Source organism: Somniosus microcephalus, unplaced genomic scaffold (genome assembly GCF_052327205.1).
Source record: "Somniosus microcephalus isolate GS21.2 unplaced genomic scaffold, FLI_Smic_1.0 unresolved_chr4, whole genome shotgun sequence".
NCBI lineage: Eukaryota > Metazoa > Chordata > Chondrichthyes > Squaliformes > Somniosidae > Somniosus > Somniosus microcephalus.
In genome coordinates this window covers 4,324,501-4,329,249 of record NW_028225182.1, presented here as the reverse complement: position 1 = coordinate 4,329,249, position 4,749 = coordinate 4,324,501, and the positions used below count along the sequence as shown (strand labels likewise).

Below are 4,749 nucleotides of genomic sequence, written 5' to 3'. Positions count from 1 at the left end.
AATAAGAGGGGCAAAGAGAGGGTCTGAGAATAGAATGGCAGCTAACATAAAAGGTAATCCTAAAGTCTTCTATAGGCATATATTACCAAGTTTAACGACACTAAGTTAGTGGCAGAGTAAGTAGTGCAGATGGGCGCAGGAAATTGCAAAGGGACATTGATTGAGTGGGAAAACTAGAGGCATCAGATTCAGGAGATTCGAGGGAAGACATTTCGGGACTTTAATGAGTTAGAAAGGAACATTGTTGAAGTGTGCAGTTTTGTTCAGAGAATGTTAGTGATGGGAAATTAAGTCAGAATCTGGGAGTCAGCATTTCACCTACTCCCTGAACAGATTTTTCTGGAAACGGCGTGCATCAGTAGTTTCCGTAGTGTAGCGGTTATCACGTTCGCTTTACACGCGAAAGATCCCCGGTTCGATCCCGGGCGGAAACATTATGGTCGAGAGTATTATTTACGTACAGTAAATTGATATACAGTGTGTAAAATCAGATAGGTGATAAAATTTCATCAATGAATAAAAGTTTCGCAAATTATTAAAGTTAAGTTATTTATTTTCGACTGTCCCTCAGTGTGAGCATTTCTTTCATTCTGCTAAATCAACGCTATCGGTTAATGAATGGTGATTAAGAGAATTAAACCACTAAACTACCAGATAACACTTTAAAGAGTTTATCACAATTGCTGATATTTCTTATCTTTTTTCTTGTGTTTTTTCAGCTCTTGGTCCTTTTCAGCTCCTGACCGGATATTCCTCTGATTAAACGTGAACAAAATGCAATATCTCGGAGCCCCGGCCTCGGTTAACACCAACAGATCTAAGCCGCATTTCAGGCACGGAGACAAACCCATTAATTATTCGCTCTTTCACAGCTCAGGTTGTTATTGTCCATCCCAGTGACCCGGGCCAAACCTCCCCATACACCGAGCACAGGCTCAGGAAGCCCCGAGGGAGATGATAACCCGGTCAATGAGCCTCCGTGCAACATTGAACAAGCACCCGGACTGAAACTTTCTAAATGCGGAAGTGAGAACTTGCAATGGAGCTTTCCAACAGTCAGGCTGGTCGGGAGGTCTATGGCGCTGCGTTCAAATCGCAGTCTCTTCTGGGAGCGTGCGTTCAAATCTCACTTTGCTTATATTTAATTACTAAGTGCAACTCATTTCTTTTGACGCCACTGTGAAACGCTTTGGGACATCCCTCAAAAGTGGGATTCAGCGGTTCAACTGCTCGCTTAACATTCCCATCTGAACTGGTGCTGAAAGTGGAGACGTTTCCGCAGTGTCGGAGCTATCAGGTACGCGGAAACATTTTGTTGGAACTTGCTCCTTATGCAGGTCCAGGGGCGAGTTTGCTCTCCTGTGAAAGGACATAAGAACGAAAGAATTAGGAGCAGGAATAGGCCATATGACTCCCGAGCCTGCTCCGCCATTCAATCAGATAATGGCTGATCATCGACCTTAACTCCACTTTCCTGCCTATCCACATATCCCTTGATTCCACTACAGTCCAAAAATCAATCGACCTCAGCCCTGAATATACTCAACAAATGAGCATCAACAGCACTTTGGGGCAGAGATTTTAAGGAAAGGGGCTGCAATCATTTTAAATCCAACAATGGCTGATGTCACAAGCATTTTTAAGCAAACTCCTAAAATAGAGTGTGTAAAATCAGAAGTGATAAAAGTTCATGACATGCAAAGCATGGAAATTACTGTGTGAAATGGGACGTGGATAACATTAATATCAATATTTTTCTGCCTGACATGGTGGTAAAATCAGATTCAATATTAACTTTCAAAAGAGAAATAAATTGAAAAAGAAACACTTGCAGGGCTTTGGGAAAAGAGCAGGGCAGTGGGAATAATTGGATCGCTCTTTCAAAGAGGCACAGGCACTATGGGCCGAATGGTCTCCTTCTGTGCTGTCTGATTCTATGATTCTATATTAAGTTATTACAGTTTGTCTGTCACCCAGTAAACTTGTTAGCAATTCCTTCAGTGAGCAACACAATGTTGTGGGTTGATTAATGATGATTGAAACAATTATAAAGAGTCTCACTGACTTGAATTATCCCATCATACCTTTGGTTAACAAAAATCTATCAATCGCAGATTAAAATGAGCAATTGATGTAGAGTCTTTGAAAGAGCTATCCAATCAGTCCCACTCCGCTGTTCTTCCCCCATAGCCTCGCTGACCCTCCTGCCAGTGAAAACTGTTTCCCCATAATTTCGATCACCTCTATTAATTCTCCCCTGAACTGCGATTAATGGAGTTCAATGTGGGCAAGTGTCAGATCATCCACTTTGGTGGTAAGAACGATCGGTCAGTGTTTGGTCTGAAAACATTGTCAGGGAATATTGGCCAGGCTTGAACCCAGGCTGGGGAATTATCGTTCAGGCTCACACTGGGTGACCGAGTTACTGCACAAACATTGAACACACCACATCGCTTAAACATTGTTAACTGTTCGTATATACAACTGGGCAGAGTGTAAATCAAAAGTAACAGAAAAAGAGCTCTTTAGTTTAACAAACCTCACTCTAACAATTATGATCGCACCACCGCTGAACAGCCCCTCACTCAGTCCCGGAATAAAAACAGCCGGCGGGACCCCGACTGGATTAGAATCCCCAGCCGGCGGCTGGAGCCGAATCCCCGGCTCAGGATGTGGTTTCACGCTCGTTGCTTTAGTAAACGCGGGTTCAGATGCGATTTTTTTTTCCTGATTCGCTCCTCTTATAGTGAAGGAGACAAAAAGTAACTAAAACCTGCCGAAACCCAGGATCGTCAACCTAACGCTCGCCCAACTAAGCTGTTTCGGCTTTACGGGCTGTGGTAGGTTCGTTGTTCTGCATTCGGTGTGTTACTGACCCCCATATAGAGCAGACAGGGCAGAGTCCCATCATTGGCCTGTGCTCTGGTGTATCTGGTTCCCAGGGCGCCCAGTGAAGCGACCACGTGTATATCTGATCTCCACATTGATGAACAAATACAACAGCAAAAGAACTCGTGGGAAGATTCCAACAGTTGTGAGAAACCCAGACACCGTGTTAATATCTCACCGTCACCATTGGTTGATGAACCGATCTAATGGCTCAAAGCTGGTTTTCAAAACAATTTGTTTAACGGATTTTCTTTCAGCGACTATTTCCATGTTCCGACAATGAATGTTACATTCTTTAATTTGGACAAGTAAACGGAGACTGGACAGTCGCTATCTTGCTCTCTCTGACCTGAGGTTTTATCTCTGTAATCTCCGGCTTTAGTATATGTTGTAATTAATTTCCCAACAGGTCTCTGTGGCGCAATCGGTTAGCGCGTTCGGCTGTTAACCGAAAGGTTGGTGGTTCGAGTCCACCCAGGGACTGTGTTTTAACATTTCCAGGTTTTCAAAATGTGCATTTTGGCTGCAAGATCATGGGATAAACTGCAGCACTGGGTACAATGTCGGTGAGTATGAGATCATCCACAGGGATCCGAAAAAACCGTTTCGTAACATTCTCTTATTGGTGACAGACTAATAGGAACATGAGGAGGCCATTCAGCCCCTCAGCCCTGTTCCTTCATTCAATTAGATCCTGGATAACCTGTATCTCAACTGCATTGGCCCGCCTTTGTTCCATATCCAGTTTCACCAGTTTGGAATGGCCTCATTTTTAGGTGCGCCTGGTGCCGCTCCTGGCCTGCTCTTCTACACATCTCACTGACCCAGGTTTGTTCCCCTGGTTTGACGGTAATGGTAGAGTGAGGGATCTCCCGGGCTAGGAGGCTACAGATTGTGGTTGAATACAATTCTACTGCTGCTGATGGTCCAGAATTGTACAGAGAAAATACACGTGTTTTATGAGATATTTTGCTTTATTGATATTTAATCACAAAATTATTTCAACTTTTTCATATTGATTCAGTTTTAATGGGAAATATTTTACAAAATGTTTCCGCCCGGTTTCTAACGGGACCTTTCGTGTGTTAGGTGAATGTGATAACCACTACACTGTGGAAACTCTGCTCCGTGAGCTGTCACTGGAACATCACAGAAGAGAACCGCAGTCTACAAATGCAAGTAATAGAATCATAGAGTCACAGAGTCACACGGCACAGAAGGAGGGCATTCGGCCCATCGAGTCTGTGCTGGCTCTCTGTAGAGCAATCCAATCAGCCCCATTCCCCCGCTCTATCCCAGTATCCCTGCAAGTTTATTTCCCTCAAGTGCCTATCCAGCCTTCCCTTGAAAACTGAGTGTCTCCGCTTCCACTACTTCCATCGGCAGTGAATTCCAGGTCCTCACCACTCGCTGCGTCAAAAGGTTTCCCCTCACATCCCCCCTATATCTCTTGCCCAAAATCTTAAATCTGTGTCCCCTATTCATTTTTTCTGTTAACTATTCCAAGGAGCATCCAAAAGGTTTAAAATTGGGGATGTTAAAAAGCATCCTTTCCATCGGGGATTATGAAGCCCGGTCTCTCTCGTGACAGGCAAAGATACTCACAACTCTACTAAGGAGAACTAACAAATATAAAATCTGTCAGAGCAACAGTCGAGCTGTGAACAGAGTGAGAAAGGGACAGAAGGGACGGACATAGAGAGAGAAAGAGACAAAGAGAGAGACAGAGACAAAGAGAGAGAGGGACACGCAGAGCGAGATCCTCAGTTTGACGTCTCAGAGTGGGCCCAGGGATGAGGGACTTCAGGTATATGGAGAGAATGGAGAAGCTGGGATTCTTTTCCTCAGAAGGTTAAGAGG

At 44.1% G+C, this 4,749-nt stretch overlaps 2 non-coding genes across 2 annotated transcripts; both read left to right on the top strand.

Moving 5' to 3' along the window:
- The first annotated feature begins 361 nt into the window (after window positions 1-361).
- trnav-uac (transfer RNA valine (anticodon UAC)) lies at window positions 362-434 on the top strand. The gene has a single exon. It is a non-coding gene; the product is annotated as a tRNA-Val (tRNA).
- A 2,864-nt stretch (window positions 435-3,298) lies between these two features.
- Window positions 3,299-3,372, top strand: trnan-guu (transfer RNA asparagine (anticodon GUU)). The gene has a single exon. It is a non-coding gene; the product is annotated as a tRNA-Asn (tRNA).
- Window positions 3,373-4,749: the final 1,377 nt, after the last annotated feature.